Source organism: Catharus ustulatus, chromosome 1 (assembly GCF_009819885.2).
Source record: "Catharus ustulatus isolate bCatUst1 chromosome 1, bCatUst1.pri.v2, whole genome shotgun sequence".
In the NCBI taxonomy this organism is placed as follows: Eukaryota; Metazoa; Chordata; class Aves; order Passeriformes; family Turdidae; genus Catharus; species Catharus ustulatus.
In genome coordinates, this window is record NC_046221.1 from 15,279,875 (window position 1) to 15,307,453 (window position 27,579).

Sequence of the window (27,579 nt, forward strand, 5' to 3'; positions counted from 1 at the left end):
TTCCAAGTGGAACACATGACTGAAGGAAAGTATCATATCATAAATGTTCTGAAATGACTTTGAGCCAGACTGCCTGTTTTATCACCACAAATTTCATTTGCCAAGATGCAGTTACTGTATTCACAAAACTGTGCTTAGGTTCAGAATCACTAATTCTAATTCACATTTAATTTCAGGAAACCTGAGCACAAAAAGAGCCTAAACTTTTAACTTCTTTTTATTGTTTGGCTAAGCTAGAAAAAAGTATCAGGTATCAGGATATCTGCTTCTGTCACTTTGGAGTGAGCTGCAGAAATGGACTTTCAGAAAACTGCACAAACATTTAAAATACATTTCTTATTGTTAGCGTATGTCTATGCCTATGCAGTTCAAATTTCAGCCTTGGGTACATGTGAATATTTGGAAAACATTCCATATCCCTTCTATCTTCTCCCACACTAATTTTTTTTGCCACTTTTGGTGCTTTTGGATTTATTATCACAGCAGCATCATGATGCTAAGTACATGATAGCATAAACCATCAGAATCAAATGCTTAGCTTAACACCACTTCCTCCTTTCCCTTACTCCCACTTCCCAGAAGCAGTGTCAATGCTTTTCCACAGATTCTTTGTTCCAGCTGTGGCAAGGGGATTCTTCACCCCTTCTTCCAGCAAAGGGCTGTGGTGGAAAGCTGTGCTGAGTGCAGGCTCATGGTAGATGAGGGTGTCTTGGCACAGCACATGCAAGAGGAGCCTGTGAAGATGGAGACAGTCCTGCATCACAGGATGAAACTGGAAAAGGACATGGCCTCAATGTCCAATAAACTCTGAAGTGGTGCAGACACTCTTCCTGAAGTCCTCTTCTTCACACAAGTAACATCTCTGTGATAGAAGAGATGGTTAGAAGTAGGTAAAGAAAAGAGGCTGTTTTTTTTTAAGTTCTGAATGTTGTTACTCCTTTCTTTCCACACCTAGATATTCTACGTTCTCCTTCTTTCCTCTGCACCTCCCCACCTCTCTCCTGCCAAAATAACTTCTCCTTTTAGCCTTCTCTTAAATCCCATATTATCCTATTTCTGTCACACTTTTTCTTTTCAGAAATCCACAGAAATATAGACTGGAAAAGACTTTAATCATCAAGTCTAACTGTTAACACAGCACTATGAAGTCCATCACTATACCATGTCCTTAAGCCCAATGTCTTTTAAAAAAACACCTTTTAAAATATTTTCTAAATACCTCCAGGGACAGTGACTCCATCACTGCCCCTGGTAGCCGGCTCCAGTGTTTAACAACCCTTCTGGAGAAGAAATCCTTACAAATATCCAATCTAACCCTCCCCTGGTGCAATTTGGGGCCATTTCCTCTCATCCAACTTCTTTTTACTTAGCAAGAGAGACTGACGCCCATCTGGGCACTCACTGGCTCATGTTCAGCTGCTGCCCACAAGTACCCCCAGGTCCTTTTCCACCTGGCAGTTTTCCAGCTGCTCTCCCCCAGCCTGCAGCACTGCAGGGGTTGTGGTGGCCCAAGTGCAGGGTCTGGCATTTGGCCTTCTAGAACCTTGCACCCTGGCCTCACCTCATGGATCCAGCCTGCCCAGAGCCCTCTGCAGAGCCTTCCTACTTTCCAGTAGATCAACACTTCTGCTCAGCTTGTGTAACACAAGGTGTTCTTGGTCTCCTCAGTCAAATTATGAATAAAGGTATTAAACATGCCTGACCCCAATACCAAGCCCTGGGGAACACCACTGGTGACCAGTGACCAGCTGGATGTAGCTCCATTCACCAACACTCTCTGGGCCCAGCCACCCAAACTGTTTTTTACCCAGCAAAGAGCGCACTTGTCCAAGCATGAGCAGTAGTTTCTCCAGAATGCTGTGGGAAATGGTGTCAAAGGCTTTACTGATGTACAGGTAGACACATCCACAGCCTTTCCCTCACCTGTCACCTTGTGGGTCACCTTGTCACAGAGGGATAGGTCAGACAGTCAGGACCTGCCTTTAATAAACCTATGCTAGCTAGGCCTGATTACTGGTACGTGCTGTGTGAGGCTGTCAGGATACTCAAGATTATTTGCTTCATATCCAAATGAAACCTTCCCTGTCACAACTTTGAAGCCATTTCCTTTTGTCCCATCACTTGTTACTCGTGAGACTGGCTCTGACCTCACTCCAACCTCCTTTTAGGCAGCTCTAAAGAGCAAAAAGGTCCTCCCTGTTTCTCCTTTTCTCCAGACTAAACACCCCCAGCTCCCTCAGCTGCTCCTCAGCACACGTCTTTCAGATGTTTCACCAGTTTCTCTGCTTTTCCCTGGACATGCTCCAGCACCTCAATGTCCGCTCAAAATGAGGGTCCCAACCCAAGCCCAGTACTTGTGTCATGGCCTCACCGCTGCCTAGTACAGAAGCACAGCCACTGTGCTCATCCTGCTGGCCACACCGCTGCTGATACAGGCCCGGATGCCACTGGCCTTCAAGTCAGCTCATGTTCAGCCATCTGCGCTTTTTCTGACCCAGTGCTTTCACGTTCCGTATGCTTATTTTCCAGCACAATTCCTATACTTTCCAGAGATTCCTTTTTCTGACCTGTCCCTCGAAACCCGCCATCCCAGCGCCTGGCAGCCATCGGTTTCGGGGACCGGCTGGGAGAGCAGCTTCATCCCCCGCCAGTGGCTGGCTGGCGCGGGGAGGGAAGGCCTCTGTCAGTACAGCGGAGCCCTATGCCCGAGAAGGGAGTCCCACACCCCGCTGCAGCGCCGCCGAAGCTCGGGCGCGGAACACGGCCGGGCCCCGCCGCCCCTTTCCCCGCACAGCCCCCGCCCGCCGGCGGCCCCGCCCCGCGCCTTCCCGCTGGGTGACGCCGCCGCCCCGCGCCGCGGAGGCGGGACCCGGGCACGGCGGCGTTCGTAAGTTCCTTCCCCCCGCGGCGGTGGGGCCGCGGCCCGGGTTGGGGGCGGGCGGCGACGGGGCGCGGCTGCCCCGCTCTCTCCCCGCCTGCGGAGCCGGCTGGCGGCGCGGGGCCGGGAAGCCAGGAGCGGAAGGATGGCGGCTCCCGGCGGGGCGGGCGCCTCCTCTGGCCCTCACTCGGTGAGCCCGAGGGGCTCCTCGCCGGGCGCTGCCGCCGGAGCCCTTGGCTCGCCCCGTCACGGCACAGCTGGTCCCGCGGCTCGGCGGGCTCGGCAGAGTTCCCCGGGCCGCCGAGGTGCGTGCGGGACCCCCCGGCTCCCGCAGCCCCGGAGCGGCGGTGCGGGCCCTGCGGCGCTCGGCCGGGGGCGCCGTGTGAGCTCAGAGCCAGCTCGGCCCCCGAGCACCGGCCCCGGTGTCACCCCCGCGAGTGCGGGAGCTGCGAGAGGGCGTGACTGCCTTGCCGGTTCTGAGGTTACAATAAAGACCTGAGAAAGGTCGCGTATGACCGGTTCCTCCAAGTCACGACGGTTGCTGGTGCAGCTCCCGCTTCTCTCAGTGGCGGCCGTGGAGCGTGAGCTCCGTGAGGTGGCGGTGGGTGCTCCCAGGCTCCGTGGCGCTGGGCCGGGGCAGCGTTTGCCTCCTGTGCGCTCCCTGCCAGCGTGAGTCAGAGCTCTGCGCCCAGCTCTCGGCTCCCAGACCTGAGCCATGTTTCATAACCTTGCTGCTGCTTCCATAAAAGTACAAATCCCATGTGCAGTCCTCTCGGGCTCCTTGGTTCGGAAGGAGCTGACAGCCAAAGGGGTTTTGTCCTGTGACTGCAGAAATGGATGCAGTAAATGGGTGTAGTGTTTGTGTGTGGCTTACTGAGGCCTGTCGGCTTATGAGTCCATTAGAACTTTTAGTAATGACATCAGGAACGTATCCCAGGTTCCGAGTGATCACATGTATCTGACACGGCTAATACAAGGAGGGAAGCATTTTAAAGCCGTGTAAGAGAGTTTTCCAAAGACTCTGCAAATGTCTGCAGCGTGGTAGATTTGAAACAATGTGAAAGATTGGCTTGTTTCAATTTATTTGGCCCAAAAGTCATGCTCTATTAAAAGGTTTACCTAGTTCTATACCTAAATTAAGATTGATGTAGTATGTCTTGTGCTCAATTCCTTTCTTCAGGTTAACTTCTGTTGAAGTTTTTAAATGTGTATTAAAGTCTCAGTCCAAAGCCTAGCCCTTAAATGCTGTATAGTCCAGCTAATTATAGTCTTGAATTTTCTTGTACTGATTTATTTGAATCTGTAATATGCCATTAAAAGTGGACTTTCATGTTACTATTCCTTAATAAAAAGGAAAGAGGAGTATAACATAGGGTAAATGCACAGCTCCCTTGGGTTACAGTAGTGTATGCACATTTTTCCCCCCCACAAAACTATTCAGCAATCAATGTACTGAGCTGTTATTCTTTTGTTTGTTTGCTTGTTTTTTTCAATAAGCTGATTGTAACTAGTTATTTTTTGAATAATTTAAGTTAATATTTTTCAAAGTTATTTTTATGTAAAACAAAACACATCAGGGATGAGTGTATATATTTTTTCTGCTTCAGTAGCTGGAAGAATTGGATTTTTTCTAATTCAGAGTTCATCAAAAGACAGAAAGGAAAAGGAAGAAAGAAAGTGTATGACATGTCATATGTTTAACATATTTTTCATGTGATCCAATGTTCTTTAATTATAAGGATATTCTTGGGTGATGATAACTGGAGGATCAGAAGTAAACCAGCCCTATACAATTGTTTTTAGCTGTTTGGGCAGAAATCGATTGTGAGGTAGCTAAAGTTGTAATTGAAGTGTTTTTCAAGGCATTTAATGAAGAAAATACTTATGTTTCCTGCATCTCATTTGTGAGTGAGAGTATCAGAGCTGACAATGACAGGGAAAGCATAGATGAGATTTTTCTTGTGTAAAGGCTTAGAAACCTGTAGTGATTGTCACACATATGTTTTTGATGTACAGGTTCGAGGATTATGTTGTGCTAGGTGGGAGGAGCGTTTTTCATCAGGGACTTGGACTGTTTCAAGCATTTTTATGTGCACAGGTAAAACATTTAAAGAAGTGGTTTAATGTTTTAAATGTCTGTATGAAACTGGTGGTGGTTTTATGTATTTATTTGCACGTAAGGAGGTAGATAGTGTCAGATCAAAGTGAAATAACCGAATGTTGAATATAGAACTTGGGTTGGAAGCTGACTGGAAATACATTACTAAAGTTCCAGTTAAAGAAAGTTTGGAGTTTTAAAAGCGTAGTGTATTGTAAAATCAGAACTGTATGAATTTTTATTAATTATTTTAGCAATATTTATTCAGATATTTAATATTGTAATCTCTAGTCTAAAGTCCTGTTAATGTATGGTATGCCTCAGAGGAGAGGCAGTTGTATTGTGTGTAAACATGTTTTAGTAGAATTCTTGTTTATTTACCGCTTCCTAAAATGTTTATCTCCTCTATTAAATAAGATTTTCTGTCCTGCGCTAAGTATATTTCCTGAGATATCAGAACTTTCTGTTGTTTTTGTTTGTTTCTTATTTCCTTGAAATAGGAATTAAGATGGATGAAATGTTTCCTTGGTCATAGCAGCAGCAGGACATCTAAGGTGGGTATGATGAAAGATTACAGTTAATATCTTTGCAGAGTGTTTTAGATTTTGATTCTGTGTCCACCTGAACACAAAGACAGTTTTTGCCTCTGTGTTTGGGTTGCTGTTTATTTACTCCTTTAAAATTCTTTAAGGTCATTGAGGATGTACTCCATTGGGCTTGTACTCCAGCAAAACTAATTGTTTTCATAACTTCCATAGAAGATATTAGTGGTTCAGCAGCAGGAAAGCATGTTTTGATACTCATCCTTATTTGCAGTCAAGACAAGACATCGGCCTTATTTGGTAAGACTTAATACTTCATGTTGGTGTTTTAATTCACTGACAGAGATCCAGAACATGCTTTTATTTAAAGAGATGTAAAAAAAGTTTAAAACATGACTATGTATTTTTAGAAGACTAACCTTGGCAAATAAGAGAAACAGTGCTTCTTGAATAATAATTGAGCTTTTTCTCATGCAGTATATTTACATATTGTTGTCAAAGTTAAATGAATTACAGACTTCTTCACAATGTAACCACCATTAAATTATATGACAGATCTTTATTTTTATTTTTTAATTTTTAAAATTTCAAAAATAAAAAGTTGTGGTGTTTTTCTTATACATTTAATTCTTGTGCTGATGTAACAGATTCTTACTACCAGCTTAAAATGGCATTTGGAGAATGCTGTTGTCTTTGTATTGTACTTGCTCTGTCACTGTTGGTCTTGTCACCTCATAAAACTGAAAAACAACTGGGTAGAAACCATCCTATTCAAATATCACAAAGTGTGGTATTTGCTAATTAAGTGTATCTTTGGCTTACTGTATTATAGTACTGTATTTACTGGTATTGGTTTGTCCCTAATTGGCTGATTAAACCTGGTGTCAGTAGTATTCAAGCATTACTTCTTAAAATAACTAATTTAGTAGGTATTTATAATGTAATTGAATGTGGTAGAAAATGTTGGTGTGGTTTGTGTAGCAATACAGTGTAATATGATGGCTTTTCCAGTTAATATAAAAAAATGTAATCAAAACATCATAAACCTAACTGTACTGTGGATTGAACAAGGATGTGAAAGGGCATCAATTAAGGAGAGAGTATCTTTGCTTTGGTCACTTCAGTCTTTTACCATTTTAGGAAAGAATATTTTCCTCACCTAAACCATGAACTGTTCTTTTTCTCTTTGGTTCTTTTCTTGCATCTTTTTGAAGGCCATGCAGTACTGAAAGCCTTGCTTGAAGGGAGGCTGGCTGGTGTGCTCTTACCAGAAGAGGTTTAGTACCCAGCTGTCAGTACACCTTGAATTGTTGCACAGATGGAAGAAACAATGTAATCAGTACCTCAGTACATCTTTCAGAATGGTAATGCATTGTGGTCCCTTCATTTGTGGTTAAACTTTTATTTTTTGCAGAATGGTGAGGGTTTTTTTATGGAATCATATAAAGAACCAAATTTTGGATTATTGCATCATAAAGATACTTTTTTGTTTTTGAGTGTGACTTTTAGAGGCTGCTATAGGATGTTAATTTCTGTGTATGCATCGTGTTGTTTTATTCTGTGACTTAGCAGTTCATTTTTTTTCGGGAAGTCTAAACCCAGGATTGTTGGTTTAGAAAGAGTGTCATGGTTAATGCCAAGAAGAGGTCATGTGATGAGCTTCAGAGCTGGACTATCTCAGCCCTGCTGAGCAACCTCTGTTGCACTGGGGAGACAGGAGTATTCTTGGGGCTCACTTGGGTATTTACCAGGAGGAGCAGGTGCTAAAGGGGTGGAAAAGCAGCTTGGAAAATTTGTTTGATAGGCGAAGGAGTTGTGGGGGAAAGAAACTACTTCTGGCAGACTTACTAGGATCTGTCACTGAAATTGGTTTGGGATATTAGGCTGGCTGTAAGTTACAGTTCCAGGGAAAATTTTTGCTGTTCGTGTGTGTGGCAGAGCAGTCAGAGCTATGTTTCTATACTCAAGTCTTTTTCATGAAGCCCTATGTTACCAGCAGCTGAATGCTGGAATTATTTAATGGTTTTACATGACCCCAAAGCAGAAACCAAACCAAAATTGTCTTAATTTTTTGGTGCATTATTCAGCTGTTAAGAACAAGGGACTGTTAATTGCAAGGGACTGTATGTCTTCTTCAAAGGATCTTTCTCTTGGGCCAACACTATGAAAATGTGTATGATGACAAATTACAGTTTAGACTCGTGTCATTGCTGTTATACTGTGCTTCTTTGCCACTTCACTTTTCTTATATGTATGTTTGTGGTTATTTAGGATGAACTGGACAAAACAGGGATTTTACAAAAATGTTACTGAATTTTATAGTTTTGAGCACACTTCAGTCTTCTGCTGAATGACATAGAACTTAATTTTGGTGGATTTTTTTGGCCATAATTGGTTGACCTCCCTAAGGGAGGCTACAGTCTGCTGATGGTGAGGGTGTGTATTCTCTGATTTATATCAGACTGTCCTTTTAAAAAGTGCTACATACACCAAGACATGAAGTTCTGACAGTTTTTGCTCTTCCTCAGCTCAATCAAAACAGAGCTGCTGGTGAAGAAATCAGATCCATGTTTTTAGGAAGCAGGGCAGTAAAACTGAATTACCCAACATTGGCTCTGCTAATTATGTATTGTATCCTAAAGATAAAACTATATGACCCCCAAAATACTGTTAGGGAATTAAAAAGGATCAGTCTATAGAAACTGTAGTCCGGTTGTGTCTGTAAGTGTAGTGCTGTGTGTGTGATGCATCAAGCACTTGGAAGTTACCAGCCTGCCAGAAAAATAATAGGGATGTTCAGTGGGTTGTGTTGCTTTTGTCATCAACAGATTTTGAGGTTTTACTGAAGCAGGAAAACAAATCAGTATTGGATTTAGAAAAAAGGAACTGTACTATGTTACAGGACTCAAACGGAGACCACCCAAATGCCTTCAGCTGGTTTTTGTTATTTTCACAAATAGTTTGTGCTTCTAGCAGAGTGTTTAAGAACAGAGTCAGGTCAATCACTCTATTATGTTTTTCCATAAACAGCAATATTAAGCAAACTTTACAATATTGTTCATCATTAAGAAAAAAAAGTCTTATAGATTCTCTCGGGTTTTTTTAACTTCCAGAGAAAAATTGTGATAGGCTATTGTGATTTCAAATCTTACGTATTAATTAATTATTATTAATTATCTTAATTAAAATCTTCAAATTATAAATGTAATGGACTGTGTTTTTGGAACCTTTTTTGTAGTTCTGGCTGATTTTACCTTGTAAGGGCCAATACAATATCTTTTATGTTTTGTAGTATTTGGTAAGTTAATTCAGAGATGTTATATATTTTCCATAGTTCTGCTATAATAAATGGATGCGGATTATTCTTGTCCTGTATATAGTGTGAGTTATCTTTTTTTATTACAAATGAGTTTTTCAAAGGGCAGGTCTGCTGTATTTTTTTACTGACTTGCTTTTGTGCCAAAGCATTTTTTTTGCTTTTTGTGCGTTTTTTTACTGACTTGCTTGGTGCCTCATTGAAGACCTAAAAGCAAAAAGTCTTGGGCAACTACCTTTGCTTAGTGTGTGTTTTTGTTCTGTAAACCAGTGATTTTCTCTCTGGGAAGGTACCCTGACTGGCAAATGACAAAGATTTGCAGACTGTAGTGGGTGAGATACAAAAAAGAAATTATGCTGAAGGATGAAAAAGCAAATACTGCCTCGCCTCAAATGATGTCTTGACATGTTTGTAATGCCACATACTCAAAGTAGGAGACTGCATGTTAGGAATCTTCTCTTTTAACTTTTGATTCCTGTGTTCATACTTAAAGTAAGCAGTGTGGTGGAGTATAAAATGCTATGGTAAAAATCAGTATCTTAGTGTCATACAGCATACCATCACAGTGGATGTGGTGCTGGATGCCTCTTAAAAGGATGTAGGGAGGAAGGGAATCAGGGAAGAACCAAAAGAGGAATCTGTGGGGATGGAAACTTGCTTTTATAAAGAGAAATTGGAAAAAAATGAGATTGTTTAGCCTTTGAAAGGCAGTGAATGTGGAGAAGTATAATGCAGGTACACAGAATGATGGATTGTTTGAGAGAAGTAACTCAAAAGCTTTTGTTTTGTTGGTTCATGCTACAAGAGTAAGGGGCCAGACATTCTGTGAAATTAGGTTGGCAAAGTGAGAAAGGATATATTTCCTAATAAACTGGTAAGACTGATCTCTGCAGTCTAGGGGTAATTTTAGTTTAGAAAAATTCTAATAGAAATCGGATAAGTTAAAGTGCAATAATATTTACACAGGCTCAGGTTACCTTTTCTCCTGAAAGAATATAATCCCTCATCTTTTTGTCACTTGCAAAATTATTTTTTCATCATGATTTTTAATAAAGCTCATCTAAAAACCATGTGTTGATGTTGTGAGTAAAGGAATTAAATCTATCCCTGGTTTGTTTATGGGAGAAAGAGTTACAACATCTCACTAATTTATTTGCTCTCTCTCTCTGTATTGGGTTATATCTAGGTGAGATACCCACTAGGTAATATGTCTAGTTCCCTTGGTAGGATGTGCTGATTTACTTTGTTTCTCTTGTAGATGTGGATATTGGAGAAGAGGTTTTAGGGATTAACATCAGAGTCCTCATGAAATTGGAAAGAATTTACATAGGCCAGTTGTTTTTGTCACTTGCTACTCATGAGACACTGTTCTGTTCAGCTTTGATTTTTCTATTGCCTGGGCTCCTGCATTAACTTGGTGTTCTTGCAGTAATTTAATTCGAGTCAGTACACAAGTTTGTTCTGTACCTAGAGTGATGGAATATTTTGGGAGGATGAAATGAGCTAACGCTGGCCTTCTGTGTCACCCTGCCAACTCCCAGCAAGTATGTAAAAAGTCATAAAAATAGCAGTGGGGGTATCTTAATTAAATGAGCATGCTTGTCGCTCTGCCAGTCTTTTCTCTTGGCATGGTTCAAGTTCTAGAAACTGTTTGCTTTCAGTTTCTATCAAACTCAAATATAAAACTCTGTGGTAAAAGCATCAGAAGCAGTGTTCAGCAGGAAAAGACTACAGAATCGACTTTTTCTCATTCTCACTTAAATGTCCTTTTCTCTCCATGTAGTGCAGGCTGCAGTTTTTACTTTTGGTGTATTTAGCAGCAGATTGAGTTAAATTTGTTGTATTTGGCTCTAGAGCAGCAAAGAGCAGATGTCAGGGAGGTGCCATGACAGGAATAAAAAAATTCAGAAGTCTTGTGGGAATTTGGGGGTGAGAGGGAAGTCTTCCTCCTATTTTTTCCATGCTAGAATCCATGTTATAACATTTACAGCTGGCATTCAGTTCAAAACTTGCCGTGCTGCAAGGGTCGGTGTATTGACGCAGACATTCTTTCCCACAGCCCAAATTGTGGAAACAGAGTTTATTTATAAAATAAAACATGCCTGTGAAATTATAATTGATACCTTAATTACAGAGAACTTGCCTGAAAGATGGTAACTTAGCAATCCGTGGGATATTTTCCTGGCTTAGAATAGCCACGATTTATACTGAAACATTTTCTCTGCGTGAATCCTAGAAATGGAATTCCCCTGTCAAGGCAGAAAAACTTCAGTAACTGAGAGGTACTCTGCCAGGGATGATAAGTCGAAAATAATAGTCAACTTTTAAACATTATTTCGGGTTGGAACATCTGAAAAGTAAACTTTGCTGTTCAGGATTGTCACTATTTGAAAAATATGCATTTAAAGGCCACCACTACATGTTGGCAGTCTTTTACATAATGAGGTGGGTCCCAGATGTATGTAAGAGCCTAGAAAAGTTTCTTGTGTTTGATTATTTCTTTTCACTTTTGTAAATGAACACAGTGCTCCGAAAGTTGGTGGTGGCTTCTTTTTTCTTTAAATCTTACCTTACTAAGGACCATTTCTGAAAACACCTGGTGTAGTTTGTTAGCAGCCTGATTACTGGTTTGTTTCTCTCTCTTTCTCTCATCTTTGTTTTTTATTCATTATCTACTTGCATTACAAGAGTATATATTGCCACAGTATAATTTATAGAAACATAAATATGATGTAATTTACATATTATTTATGTTTATATAACTTCGATTGCATGTTGCTGTATTTGAAAATTGTGCCAATTCCCTGTTGTTGTATGTGTAGAATGATATGCTTGATAATTCCTGGAGGACTTTATTTTTTTTTCTGTGACAAAAATACTTTATTTACACAGTGACCTGGAGGGGAGGACAGTAATAAATCTACTTTTCCTTGAGATGGTACTCAGTGATCTTGTATCAGTGTTTTAGTAAATCACATTGACTCCTGCTTTGGGTCTTCTATTCTGGTAGTGAAGCTGGACTCTTGTCTAGATCTGGTGGTAGCTCTTAACATTTGCTGGGGAGATGGGGTTTGAAATAAAAGGAACGTACAGTAATTTCATGACTATAAGTTGCACTCTTTTGACTAAAATTTGGTCAAACCCGGAAGTGCGCCTTATACTCTGGAGCGCCTTATATATGGACAAAGTTTGGAAATTTGCCAACCCGGAAGTGCGAGCTGCGAGCCGAACCGCAGCCGAAATAAACCCCAAACACTGACAGAATGTCTTGGGTTACAATACAGGATGTGATCAAAGTATCTATTCTATCACCACTATCTGTTGTGACCAGGTGGGACAGTGATCCTTATCTCTGTGGGAGATACTCTGCTAATGGGCCATCCATTGAAACCAGTAGGGGTTTGTTCTTTATCTTTGCAACCCCATCCTTCCTCCAGGGGGTTATCTTCTGCTAATGGCGCACTGAGTCCACTGTGTGACTGCTAAAATTACTTCATCCCATTGAGAGTTGCTCCAGCCAGGGGGGAGAGCCAAACCTTTCTTACCTAGATAAAAACTGAAATTCTGGGACACCGAGTAACCCTTTCTCTACTGGACTCTAGGAAAAAAAAAGAGATTTCTCCACATCGCTACAAGACCTCTGGGAGGAAACTGCACCTTCTACAGGACCACTGCTTCAACTAAACCATATCTGACACTGCAAGAAGACTGCAACCACCATTTAATCGAACTGCTACCAACACCCTGCCTGACAGGGTGTCAGGTTGTACTCTGACTTTGTCAGGGTTTGGAGTTTGTTTCTTTGTAGTACTGTATTTCTATTTTAATTTCCCTGGTAAAGAACTGTTATTCTTTATTCCCATATCTTTGCCTGAAAGCTCTTTGATTTCAAAATTCTAATAATTTGGAGGGAGGAGGTTTACATTCTCCATTTCAAAGAGAGGCTCCTGCCTTTCTTAGCAGACACCTGTCCTCCAAACTAAGACACAAAGTCAGAGCACAGCCTGACACCCCATCAGGGTGACACCCATCAGTCAGGATGTTGGTAGCAGTCCCATTAAATGGTGGCTACAGTCCTCCTGCAGTGACAGATGTGGTTCAGTTGAAGCAGTGGTCTTGTAGAAGGTGCAGCCTCCCTCTGAAGGTCCAGCGATGATATGGAAAAAAAGTCTGGTTTTCCTCTGGAGTCCAGGGAAAAGAGGGCGACTTGGTGTCCCAGAATTTCAGGTTTTGTCTAGGTAGGAAAGGCTGGGCTCTCCCCACTGGCTGGAGCAACTCTCAATGGGATAAAGTAATTTTATCAGTCACACAGTGAGACTCAATGCAAAGATAAAGAACAATGCCCTACTGGTTTCAATGGATGGCCCATTAGCAGAGTATCTCCCACAGAGATCAGGATATCACTGCCCCACCTGGTCACAACAGATAGTGGTAGAATAGATACTTTGATCACATCCTGTATTGTAACCCAAGACAGCAGGCTGGTGTGATTGTTACTAATTCATTACTTTGTTGCATGTGGATCCTTGCTGCAAAAAAAAAAAAACGTACGCATTACAGTCCGGCGCATCTTATAGTTGTGAGATTACTGTGTGTTATTGTGCTTTTAGTAAGAATATGAAGTCTGACTTTTTTTTAACAGGCAGTTAGTACAGTGGGGTCACTTGACAGAAGCATCATATGTGTAAGGTCTATAATGTACATACTCTGTTCTCCTCTACAAAATCCTGAGTGGAGTGTGCTTCTGTTCAGGTTTGAGAACAAATCTTCCCGTATCTTTTGCTGATGAACAATGTCATTGCCCTGCTAAAAGAACATAAGACTCACTTGCCTATTGGCTGCAGCATGTTGAGTTTCTTGGTTAGACAGCTAAATTCAGTGGCTTGAAAGTGACAGGCCTGGAGATAATTGTGGTCGGAGCTGCTCCAAGAGGATTGAGTGAAGCCTTTTGGATTTCTGAAATGATAAAGAAGCCAGGTTTGATCAACAGCTGGGACGGTTATTCAGACATTGAGTTAGTCCAGTCCAGTGCAGGATTTTTCACCTCTGACCAGTTTAGAGAATGTTCTGCCTAAGGTGAGCTGGTGAAATGAAGCATTTTGGTGTGTTTGATTAACATCAGTTTGCCCCGAACTTAATTTCTTACAGGTATATTTCACCTGGCTTTCACATCTCACATTTCTTGTTGGGTTAGAAAGACTGTGACCACATATAAAAAGTTAGAAAAATGGTTATGTTGTGGATTCTGTATTTAAAGACTGTGTTCTAGCTCTTTTAAATAATTAAGTACTTGTAATGTTTCTTTTATATGGTAAGATTTTACTTTAAAAGAAGCATGAAACTGTAGAGTCTGTTTAGGCTAGGTCAAGGTTGTACCTGTTTTATTTCTTTTTTAATGATTTCATGCAGGTGTCAAACCTACATTTATGTACTAGCATGCTTTGAAGATAGCTGGGTATTGTGAGGAGAGCTGGTTTAGGGTGTTATTAAGGTATAATTGATCCAATTCACCGTGAAAGTTTTGAAACCTTTTTGAAGGTGGTTTTTTTCATTTAAAAACCTTCAGATATTTGGTTTAAAATATAGATGTTCATTAGAAAGTGAAATTTCTGTTCAATTTTGAAAGAAAGCTTTGTTCATGCTCAAGAATAAAGAGGGCCAATTTCTTATTTTTCTTTTTCAGTTTTAAAATTGTTCTACACTAACGGAAATGTGGATATCTTTGAAAGATTTAACTGATCAGCTTTTGAGAAGCATAAAAATTCCTTAGATGAAGAATAATGCTAACAAAATTGATGGTAACTCCTGAATATAGAACTGGTTTTGGTTTGTTCTGGATAAGTCTCTTCCTGTTCCAGGAACCTGTTCATTTTGAAGAAGCAAAAAAAGTCAAAAACTATGAAATCTTGGTTATACAAGTTGTGAAAAAAATGGGTTTAATTTGAACATCATCAAAAATGCAAGTCAAGGAAAAATAATACATTGATGGTGATATCTAAGAATTTGTAAATCATCTTCCCCCTAGAAAACAAAAAGTAAAAAAATCATTTGTAAAGTGGACTGTACTTATAGACTATTGCAAATGTCCTTTCAGGGGACTAGGACAGGCTCAGTATCCTGAGTTTTATTTGACCCTGAGGGATTTCAGTGCTGAGGGATGTAGTTAACTTGAGCATGTGAACCCTTTTTTGTCCAAGTGGAATTATGTTTTGAAGTGTTTGCTGTTCAGTAATGGAAATGATTTATTTGAATTGTCTCTTCATAATATTTCGAACATGAAACAGTAGAAAGAGTGTCTCCAAAATATTTATTAAAAATTGCAAAATTAATAGATAAACATAAAGATATATAGGTGTTAGTAATGGTAGAGAAAGAACAGCCATGCCTGCCTAGTGGAGGATATTTACAGAGAATGGTTTCAGGTTTTCTTTACTGGCCTCTTTCTCCAAGACCTGTGTGTCAATGGTGTAGTTACCTGATAATTCAGTCTTTGGCAATTATTTTTAGAAAACTGCTCTTGATTGGGAAGGAGGAGATGTATATACTTGCAGTGAGTAAGGAACAGGGTGGGAATATTAACTCAGGTTCCCTGATTGTTGATGTCCCCAAAAGAGGAAGTTTTAAATTTCTATTGAAATCTACTCATATTACAAATAACTGTATTTAGAAGCATAGTAATTCTCAAAACTGGTATCTTTGGAATCTACCTTTTCATTGTAAAGTGGTTTCACGGGCCCAAAATGCGGCATTTTTTATTTAAGGTTTTGAAAGTTAATTACATTTCTTTCTAGAAATAAGATGAATGCTAGTAACCTCCTAATTAAAGAGCATTATTTGTAGTGGTACACTAGAATTGTGGAATATCCTGAGTTGGAAGGGGCCCACAAGGATCACTGAGTTCAACTTCTACAAATTCAGATACAAATTCTACGGAGGTTTCACAGAGAGCAGGTGTGGCCAGGTGGAAAATGTTGATTTGCAAAGGAATCCTATGCTGTGCCCACTGTTGTGAAACCACAGTGCTGCAGATGAGTCAGTTACAAATTCATGTGTTGAAAGGAATGCTCAATTCCTGACATGCTGCCTACGCTTGGGAGGTACAGGGAACCCTTCCCATGGCTGTTACCACCGACTCATTTGCACAGTAATAGCCCTTGTAGTGAGCTCCTGGCTTCTGACAGACTTCAGTCAGTTCACCTGGCTGAAAATAGGCTGTGGTTTTAAGCACATTGAACTGAAAAAAACCATCACAGAGTATTTTTGCTTTACATGTACAAGTCCTTTGAAAACAGAATATCTTGCAATAATATTGAAATCCTTTTTTCTGACCAATGTGAACAAACATTGTTATATGTTGCAGATAGGTTAGTGTTGCATTTATAGCTGTTGAAAAACTAGTGGCTCATCCACTACTGCAGTTTTTTTGGCTAACATCTTGTATGAATATTGTACTGCTGAATCTTTAATCTGCTGTGGAGACAGACAAATTTAGGAGAAGTGACTTTAATCTTTGAAGAACGTGTATTGACTGGGAAAGCTAGTTCAGTTTATTTTTGCAAATCACCAACCCTTAGAAGTCGGATTATGTTTAGTGCAGAAGAAAATGGAACTTTCCCTTTGTCTCCAGAGTGAGGTCGTGGTGCTTGTCCCTTTTCAGCCTCCATCTCAGTAAAAGAATAGAAAATAGAAAATATAATTATTTCATGTTTCAGTTTTATCTCCTGAAGAATGGGAGTTATATTTACTTGTGCAGGCCGTAATGTCAGCAATTATTTATTGTTTTTGTTGCTTCTTTACTGCACTGTCTCTGTCCTGTTTGCATGCCCATGTTTGAAATTCTCATGTGCTGCATTTGTATTTTCATTTTTTGTATTTTTTGCCCCCTGATTTTATTTATTTAGAGATTCTACTGAGCAGGTAGCCGAGTAGACTTCAGCCGTGCAGGAATTCATTGTGCGGGAGGTGGCTTTAGTGATGGCAAAATCCCACCCACCTTAGATGTGAAGGTAAGGAAAAGGAAACCAAACAGAATCCAACAGAAGAGATAGGAAAAGAAAGGCTTTGATAGTAAAGGAAGGTAGAGGGGAACACCTGAGTCAAAGGTTGGAAGAAAAGAAGCTAAAGTGATATGCTGGTTTTGGCACTGCAATGTATGATGATACTTATTGGTAATTTTAAAAACAGCCAAAGAAGTGTGTTGTTTAAGGTAATTCACTGGTTCTTTTTTTTTCAATTGTAAAAGTATCTTTTAATCTCATTTTTCAGTAGAGCAGATATACACTAGGACTCATTTTAGAGAAGCTTATTTTTATTTAATGATATGTAATATGGCAATTTGAATCAATAAATTAATAAAAACACTAGCACTTGGTTGCTTTATTGTTCATTTCTTGTCTGACTGGGGTTATGTACAGCATTGTTTGATAGATTTAAGGGATTGCTATTTTCCTTAGTGAGCAGCTTAGGAAAAATCTCTTGTCTCATTAAAATGGGTCCCAGTTCTGTGTGAAGGACAGAAGTGTGATCACTGTTCACTTTCCAATATCACACTTGAAGGCTTTCTAACTAGACTGAACTGCAGTCAGATTACTCAAATTCCCCCATGTCCCTAGAGAATAGAAATTGTTTCACCAGCAAATGCATGGAGTACTTCGAACCCATTCTGCTGAATTATGGGGGTTTATTTCAGAATTTGGGAAATTAGTTTTTATGGAATAGGTAATGGAGAGAGTTGCTTTTCTTGCTTGGTTAATGCCCTATGTATTTTGGACAGAGGTTTTCCATGACTAAATAAGAGCAAGATATTTCACCATCTTCTAGAGGGAACACTGTTTGTTCAGCATAAATTTAAAAGAAAATGTCCAGAAGAGACTACTGACCATTCTTGTGTGATTGCAACTTTTTCATGTTTCTTCTGGGCTTTAATTATACTGCATGTACATGGCAAGAAGAAAGACCAGGGATTTTGTTCTTTTCATGGAGGTGTAGCTTTATCACATCGTTGGGAATTTATAGCCTAGTAATATATAGTGTTTTTTCCATTCCTGCATTTTGCAATTGGTTTGTACAGCCTTATAGCCTGGCAGCTGAGAGCTGACTTTTTCATGATTTTTTTTTTTTTTTTTTTTTTTTTGGCATGAAAGGGTTACTGTTCACATTTCCTGTGTAATTCCTTCTGATCTTGCTGGGCTGTAATTACTTTCTTGATGTTAAACATTCCCAGGCTCCTATAACCTTCTAGCCTGCTTGCATTGGCCAAGTTTGTCCCAGGTGATCATGTGGGCGAACCTCCTGTTTTTAAGGATAAAAATCTCTCCTTCCTGTGTGAGATAGGCTGCATACTCATTCCTTTGCTGTGCAATCCCAAGGGAAGTCTTTTAAAAAATAATAATAAGGTAACACTTCACTCTTTTAGAGTCAGACTTAGCAGCCAAAATACATGACAAATCAAGTATGTGGGTTTAGAATTTGTTGAATCTTGGTTGAATAGCTGTGAGTTCACAGTGAAGATTATTTTTTCTTAATACATTTGGAAAATAGGTTATGATATAAAAAGACAGAATTTGACTGTAGCTTCTTACTTTTGACCATATAATTGGCAAATCTTTTTAAGCTTGTTTGAATGTAGAACTACTTAGCTGAGCCTTCAGGGTTCTTTTTTTCTTTTGAATTCTTTGCAGTAGCTGTATATCTTAAAAAAAAAAAAAAAACCAAAACAAAAAAAGAACTTTTCTGCATAGTTCAGTTATCCTGTATTTCTTCTGATTTTTGGTTTTGGTAGAGAAACAGTAAATCCAAGGTATTATTTTGTTTTTAAATAGAAGTGGTTGTATACTGCTGAAAAATGTTGACTTCAGAGGTGTGGGAGCTGAAGTGTTCTGTTCTGCAGAGGCACCAAAAGGTTTTCTGTGCTGCTCTGCAGCTTTAATGTGGAGGAGACACCTGTAAGAATGTGAGTGAAGTTTGTTTTCCATGACCTTTATGCTGTTTTCTCACAGTGCCAAGAAAGATGAAAGGTTGTGATGGCAGGGTTTTTTTAGGGTGTGAGGAGTTGTAATGTGCTGATACACTGACACTGGTGGGTGTTGGGTTGTTGGGTTTTTTTTGTTGGCTTTTTTTTGTTACTGACAATGTCAGAGAAAGTAGTTGGAGGTTCTGTGCTCTATTTGTTCAAGAAGTAGCCTGATTTTTGATTCTTCAGTTAAGAGCAATCTCATTATCTTATTATATCTTATTATCCTATTATAGGTAACTTTTTTGGTCATAGTCTTAGTCTTATTAACTTGTGCACTTAATTGGCTGCTTTGTGAAATTCTCAGGCTGCATGTAATTCTATTTTGTTTAGCTGTATTATTGTACTTGCAACATAGACACTCAGAAGTCTTCCCAGTAACTGACTGACTGAAGTCTTGTCAATGTGTAACTGTGAGCTCAGTGGGATTATATGGTTATACCTGGAAGAAAATGGTTTGTAGGTAATAAATTGCATCTGTTTGAACCCTTTTCTTAGTTTAATTCTCATGCACTCCAATGCCTGTGTTTTACTATATAAATAGAAATTTAAACAGTTGGTGTGGTGTTGACTGTGTTGCTATGCTAGTAAATGATAGGAAGAATTCATTTCAATGATTTTTTTTTTTATATTTTCAGGAAGTCTTGAATTTGATGCCTTAGTTATAATTGGAATGCAGTCAGTGTGGTGGCTAGTTCTTAATTGCATAGCCATCATGTAACTGGAACATGGCTGTCAGATCTGTCTGTTTTTGTTGTTGAATCCAGATATTCTTTTGGGGTATTGTTCAACACGAAGAAATCCAGTCCTGGCATAAAGTATTTATACAGTAGTATGTGAAAAAAAAACGTGAAGCACTAGGTGAGTATAACTGGACAGAAAAAGATGCTGCTTGTAATTTCAATTACAGTCTCATTTTATTGTGGCCTGCTTGTCATCTTCAGGTACCTGAGATTTATTAAGAAACTTAACATGAAGAGGGTTTACCTTTAGCCACTTGGGTATGTGTTAACATGTGTTAAACATGTTGCAAGCATGATAGGCTTCCTGTACAGCTGGGTAATACTTTGGTTAAAGCTTTTTTCCCCAAAACAGCTCACTTTTGACATATATTATGGAAACTGAAATTTAGAGTTAGTTGAGAGGCAAACTCTCCTGAAGCCTATTTTCCATTGAATAGGATATATAGTTCATCTTGCCATTCTCTTTACCTGCTTTATTTTGCTTCTGCTTAGATGAAGGCAGAGAAGAATTACTCACTATTTTGTAATTAAATGTAACCTGTTTTGAATTTGTGTTGTAAAATACTTAGAATGTAACCAACCAGACTCTCCATTATGAATTTCACCTTTGTGGTGGAAAGTACCCTGAGTGGTAATGAATTTTCTTCCATGAAAAATTTGTGGTTTCAGAGTCTATGTGAATTGCCTCTTGCTTTTTGAATAGAAGTCATGTTACAGGATGTAAGCTGTTTATCTTCTGTGTCTGTGTAACTTAAAAGTCTTGTGGACTTGGATGACTGTAATGTACTAGAGGCAAGGTGATGCATTTAGGTGTGATGCAGGGAAGAATTGGATCTTACCTTAAGTGTATTTAGAGCAGAGAAAGAAACTTTGGTTTTAACAGGCTACTATAGAAATGAGGAATTATTTGAATTAGGGGAGATTTTAAGTTTTCAGACAATGTAGTAGTCAACTGTATTTTTATATTCAGAGTTGTTCTCTCTCAGGGAGGACATGTAAATTACTGTTGTGACAAAATGCATAAATGTGTCTAGGATTTGATAGTAATTAATTCATTTTACTTATCTAAGGATAGACTAAGTGCCTCAGTTTGAAACTGGCTATAAAAAGTAACATGTAAACAAATTTAACACACATCCGGTGTAATAGCACATTTGGTAGACCTGAAGGCGCTTTGTTTTCAAGTGCAGTGGTTTCTCACTTTCAGTGTTCACAAGCTGTTTAGTCACAGGGCACCTCTTAACTAGAATGACTAGGGTTTTAAGGGCAATTTTTATCTCCTTGGCTTTCTTGACTTGAACTGTATATGATGGAGTGTTAATTCATCAACATTTTAGCAGTATTTATGTTGTTTGCCACTGCTGTGCAGAAAGAATCATAGAACAGCCTGAGTTGGAAGGGACCCACAAGGATCATCAGTCCAGCTCCTGGGCCTTCACAGGGCAGCCCCAAGTCACACCCTGTGCCTGAGAGCATTGTCCAAACACTCCTTGGACTCTGACAGGCTGGTGCTGTGACAGCTTCCCTGGGGAGCTGTCCCAGTGCCCAGCCACCCTCTGGATGAAGAATCTTTTCCTGATATCCAACCGAAACCTCCCCTGACACAACTTCAGGCCATTCCCTCATGTCCTGTCACAGAGAAGAGGTCACTGGGAAGAAGAGGGTGGCTGGGCACTGGGACAACTCCCCAGGGCAGTGATCACAATACCAAGCCCAATGCAATTCAAGAAGCATTTGAACAATGCTCTCATGCACATGGTGTGACTCTTGGGAGTGGGGCTGTGCAGGGCCTGGAGTTGCACTCTATGATCCTTGTGGGTCCCTTCCAATTCAGGATATGCTGTGATTCTGTATTTTTAAGGCTTTTTAATTTTATGGTTTTAGATTAACAGTCTGAAAACAGGGAACCTTACAAGGTATCTAGCAATTTGAAAGATGTTAAGAAACAGAATACAGTGTATCCTTATTAAACATGTGTTTCTCCTGTATAGGAAGAGTTCTGTTCTTGTCATCTGCTCCCATGCTCAAAGTAATTTTATGTTTTGCCATCTGCTAAATGTATACATATTGTCTAATTTTTTTACTTATTAGAGACTTCTTCTAAAATTCCTATCCAAGACTTCACAGTTCAGAAATTTAAGTTCAATTCTTCCATATGTATAAAATGAATTTGGCTTCCAGTCTGTGTATTTTCATGATACTTAAAAAATATAGGTGCTACAGCTATTGCAGTCAACAGTTTTTTGAATACTTGCAAATTAAATATGTATATAGCCAGAAATACTGAAAAAAAATAGTTACTTATTTATCTTTGAAAATAACTGTCATCAATGGAAGTACTTATTTTTTTAGATTCCTCACAGGACTGTGAGTTTGTCACTGCAATTTTGTGTTTCATTTTTAAGGTTAATTCAATTCTAACTTGTAGCGTGATCATTGACATTTACATGGTATGGGCCATGAGACCTGCATGCAGCAAGTGAATTCACACAGATCAGAAATAGCTTGGAGGAAAAATGCAAAATGTCTTTGGCAGTTATCACCATTATTTTTAATCTCCCCTCCTCCCTTCCAGTGCCCTAAAAAGAAGCAGTTGAGCTGGATGAATGTTTGATACAGAGGATGATGCAGATTGTTGGCATGCACCCAGTGCACATCTCAAAACTACGAAGTTTACAACACAGATCTTGCATTATTTCACTAGTGATGAAAGGTGAATGACTTTGAAGAGCAGAAGTGAATGTGGTAGAAATAATATGCAAGGTTTTCTACTTTGCTGCAAGGGAAGCATTGATTTTTGTTTTTACAGAAATGTTTGGTAATGTTCTTTCCATATTAAAATCTTTATCTAAATCTTAAAGGATACCATGCTCTTTGTCTAGGCTTGTATATTTTGCTATTTATTGCAAGGTTTCAAGATAAAGCAAAACAATAGATTAGAAAATCGAATCACAGCTGTGTAAAGAAAATTATAGCAGACTAAATATGTTTCAACAAACAAATTATTTCAATGAGTGTTCACTAGAGAACCCCTAAAAAGTGAAATGTCATAGCAAAACTTCACAGACTTTTCTGTGGTCTTGTATATTAAATATTCTGTTACCTGCTTAAACAGTTCTCACCATTCAGAAGACAGGTAGAGTTGTACTGTGTCAGTATTTTTTATCTGAAAAAATATATTGGAGGCTTTTTTATCAGTGTAATTCAGATCCTAGGAAGATGAGTAGTTTCTTAAAAGTCATTCTGTATTCAGTAAAGAAAAATTATGAGAATTCAGCCTGTTGCAGGTATAAATCACTTGACTGCTAATCAATTTCTGAAGCTTTAAAATACTTCTTTATATCTATCTGACAGTTTTCAAACAAATAAAAGCCACTCTGTTGTCTTCTGTACAGGTTTTTCTTTCTGAAGTGTGTAGAATAAATAGAGCAGGTGTGTTAGGAACTGTGATCTAATTTTGCAGGTTGGGAGTCAAGAAAAAGTTCTGCATGCACATATCTCCAACTTACATTTTTAAAAAAAGAGCAGACTTAAAAAACAAGGAGTACTTGAGCATAAAAATGTGACTTGCTTGACATGTACTTGTTCATTTAGTTACTCCCAGAACAATTCTTCTCTTAGGAAACATGATTTGTTTGGTTGAAACAAGGTAAGGAAGGGAGTGAAGCAATACAGTTTTAAAGAATGGGGAACTGATGGTGGCAAGCACTGTATGGCTTGGAGACAGGAGATTAAGGAGGTAAAGTTATTAATAAAAATCTGTGGGCAGTAGAGTACAATGGAGCTCTTTAAATATAGAGGATGTTCTTGAAGGGTACAAAAGCTTAGTAATGATAGAAGTCCAATACCGGGCAAGGATGATAAATTTCTGATGTGCAGAGAAAGGCATAAATATTCAATAAATATTTTGTTCTGTATTCAGAAAGAGGCTGGATGATGCTTTTACATCTCACCACCTCCATCATTAGTGATGGGAAGAATGTATTATCACTCTACCAGCAACTATTAATGTTAAATGTTTTTAAATCTGCTGCACTGACACCTACAGACACTAAAAAAGAAAAAAAGCTTAGAAGCTGTATGAATTATTCATTTTGAGTTTTAACAAATCATGGAACAGTGAGGAAATTTTAGAAGGCTGGAGGTGAAGGGGAACTAATGTGACCAAATTTAGAAAGTATAATAAGTGCACCTTGAAAAGGCTGATAGTAGTATACTGTCAGTGAAGATTTAAAGGAGAATTGAATAATTAATGCTGGTGAGAATGGGCAAGTCAGACCTGCATTTTACTGCTGCATGGGGTTATTCCTTTCTGTAAACTGATATTTGACTGGCCTGTAGTTCCCCAGATGTTCTGTCTTGCCTTTCTTGAAGATGGCTGTGTGCCATTTTCCAGTCTTTGGGAATCTCCCTTGATGCCATGACTTTTAAAAGATTATAGGGTGCATCCTTGTGGTGGCACTGATCAGCTCTCTCAGCACTACTGAATTCATCCTTCTGATGCTGTGGATTTGTACAACTGCATCTTCACCTACTGTTGGTAGTGTTGTATCAGTGCCTCAACCTCTTCCATGGCTTCACCTTCTCTGCTGAGCATTAGACCCACTTTTTCTTTAGCCTTTCTTTTGTAACCTTTGCCTTTATTAACTCTCTGTGTGCATGCTTGAGCAGTGTCTCAAATAATTAGAACTCTGCCATAATCGTGCTACAGACACTGAGCATGACTAGCAAAGTTTGGATTTGGACATAAAGTAGGAATTAGTGCTGCTATTCAAAAAAGAGATGTTTGATTATTTAATTGCCCTAAGTGAGGAGAACTTCAGTGTTAGAATTTGAAGGCTTGACATGACTCGAGCAGTATAGGTGTCCCACAGCATGGTTTGTATGGTAAATTAATGAAAAGGTACTGAGTGTCAAACCAAAAAGGCCTAGTTGCTTTAAAAGCTTGGTCATGCTTAATTGTTTTCCTCTTGAAGTACTAATTCAGTTTGGTCTTGCTTAGTTTGAGATTTAAGTGAATGCATTTGGAATACAAATATCCGTAGGAACAGAAGACAAAGCTGGAGGCCCATAGAGAAAGAAGAATGTTCCCAGGGTTAGCATAGACTGTGCACCACAGCTGGTTGCTGGACAGCATCCAGGAATAATTTTGACATGTTTATTTCACATTTTTTCATCGTGAACATGTTTTAAAGACACTTCATTAAAAATGTCCGATAGCCTTTGAAGCTCTGTGCCTTTAACGTTTTCAAACAACAAACAGGGTGGTGGATACAAAAATGAAAATTATTTTGGCAAGGACTATTTGCACAATGAGAACAACACAAGCTAAGTGAGTGAAGGCAGTAAACTAGGACAGGTTGGGTTTTGATTTACTCTTTTTTGTGTTTTTAACTGTATGAAAGTTTTTTTAGTATGTATGGTTCACCAGTAGCACAATTTGGATAGAAAATAATAGACTGCAAGAAAGAGAATCATTTAAATAAACCATGGAATATGTTGTCCTGTGTATTTTCTAGGAATGGTGGGCCAGTTTGAAAAACAGCTGATATTTTATGTGCTTCTTGAGGCTAGTCAATAAAGTATGTCACCAAAACTAGCTGCATCTGAGGAAAATTTGTGTCTATTTAAATACTAATATTTGTATTAAAAAAATGTATTTATACCAGAATTAATAGAAAATACACTGTAGTTCCAAGTGATCTTAAAATAAATGGCATATTAGTCACTTCAGCCCTGCAGTTGCCTTTTCAGTTGGGTCAGAGCTCTGGGAGCTTCCAACCAGGGAACTGGGACATTCCATGCAGGAGAATCCATCAAAGTGGTGACAGTGCTTTCCCAGAAAATGAGAGGGACATGACTGAGCAAAGAATGCAGGCAAACAGCTGAACTTCTCTGCTGGGGTCTGTATGAATTAGTCTGGGCACAGCAGCACCAGGGAGGGCAGATGCTGCCTCTGCTGCCTGTGCTCAGCTCTCAGCTGGGCTGTCACTGGATGCAGCTCTCAAGGGAGTTCCAGAGCTGTAGTTCACATCTTCAGCTGTGGATGTTGAACTGCCCTTAATTATGTAAGATAATTTTGAGTGCATTGGTTGTGTACTGGGAATTCTTTTTATCTACAAGTATAAAATTTACACAATATTCTTTAACACTAAAGGCACCTACTGTGACAGAACTTGTATAAAATGTGACCTTTTAATTTTTGCACTAAATTTGGAACTCTGGGTTTTGTGAGGGTGCTTCAGTGAGATTTATGTTCTAATTTGTCAAATTACTGTTTGATTTTTCCTATGTAGAACAGTTTATTATATGCTTGGGAAACAGTAAAGGTGGAAGTTGAGTAAGATGGAAGTTGCTTATGCTAGTCATTAGATTCTTACAGGTTTTTAGGTGTGACCTATTAAACACATATTCCTTTCTGGTGAGTAGGACCATTTTTGGGAAACATAAGTTACAGCTCATAGTTGAGCATTGTTTTTAATGATGGATATTGTAAAAAAAAAAATCCAGCTATTGTATTTGCATCTCTGGTTTTAAAAGCATATGTGTTCTTGAAGTGTATTGGACACTCAACTATCCAGAAAAAAAACATCCTTAGCCCTGAAACAGTCTGGGCTAGCAGTGTTAGAGGCAGAGTTTGGAGGCAGAATCAGCATAGCATCAAAACAGTCAAAGCAATCCTGAGTACAACATCTGATTCATTACCTGGGTTATTTTTTACTACAGGGCTATCTGCAAGGATCATCTGTGCCCCACAACAGTTTCACATGCTGAAATGAGTTCTACTTCTTCAGTAAAAACGCAGAAGTTATTTTTGAGTTCAACTGTAGAAAACAACCTTTTTCCTTCAACGTAAGGCACTAAATATTTCAGTTTGTAATTCAAGTTAAGAGCTTTTTTTGTTTGAGAGGAATTAAGCCTTAGAATTTAGTTTGCTTTAATGGTCTTAGGCATGTGGCAGTGTTAGGTTTTTGGTGCTAATACCTTTTTTCTGTTCTTTGTTTCTTTAACTTCTGTCTTAGGAGTTTGAATGCATGTTAGAGGTGACCCCATTTGAGAGGGAATTTAAACAGAAAGTCAGCAATCAGTGGACAGGTTCAATTTTAACACCTTGGAAATACATCCCATTTTGGCCTAAATAATTTATTGCTTGGTTGGGCACAGTCAGAGTAAATGACTGTTATTTTTAATTTTTTTTTTTATTTTTTTAAATTTTTTATTTTAATTTGTTACTTCTTGAATGCTTGTTTTGCTTAGGTCTGTGAATGCAAGACATTGAACTTAAAAAACATACACTGCATTTTATACAGTATAGAGGATATTCCTGCACAAACTTTATAAATGCCACAATGTACCTTTCTTGACCCCTTAAGAAAATTGTACCAGTAATTCCTATAGAAACAGCTGTTGATGATGCTCTTATTTGGTACCACGGCGAAATTGAGTACTGTGTTCAAGTTTGCAGCTGTAAAATCAGAAATAATTCCATTATTTTAGTAAGAATTGCAAAAGCAATTCACCTTGCAAAGCCTGAAGTGTTTTTTTTTCTTTTTGTCAGCTGTTGGTTTTTCTTCCAAGTAGAATGTTAACAACATAACCAGGCTATATGAAAATAATGAAACATTGTACAAAATCCTTCCTGAGTGACACAGGAAGTTTTATCAGAGGGATGCAGATTAGTGTCGAAGTAACCCAAAATACTTCAGTCAAAATAAAAGTGATTGACTATTTCTTGTTTCTCTACAAAACTTAAGGGCCATCTGTGATTCTGTGAAGAATTCAGCATCACATTTCAAATGTAAATCAGTCAAATTGTGTGGGTGAATGTAGCTCTTAATCATCTAATTATTAACAGAATTTTTAGGGCTGTGTTAACTGACACATTCAAATAAATTTTTTGTACATGTGGCTATGTTTTGAGGTATCAAGTAGCTCCAGAATATATTAGGACTACCAAATGAAACAGAATTCGCTCTCCTTTCAGCATTGC

The 27,579-nt window shown here is 39.0% G+C and overlaps 1 protein-coding gene across 3 annotated transcripts in view; it reads left to right on the forward strand.

Annotated features, from left to right (window-relative positions):
• Positions 1-2,818: 2,818 nt before the first annotated feature.
• ZNF438 (zinc finger protein 438) overlaps positions 2,819-27,579 on the forward strand; it is a 52,155-nt gene continuing 27,394 nt past the window's right edge. For 2 of the 3 annotated variants that reach the window (XM_033062216.1, XM_033062235.1), the window contains exons 1-3: positions 2,819-2,887; positions 4,895-4,976; positions 5,477-5,530. The gene's annotated coding sequence lies outside the window, so the exon portion shown is untranslated. Of the gene's footprint in view, positions 2,888-3,049; positions 3,069-4,894; positions 4,977-5,476; positions 5,531-27,579 lie in introns of those variants that run through there. The other variant, XM_033062226.1, reaches the window with a different exon arrangement.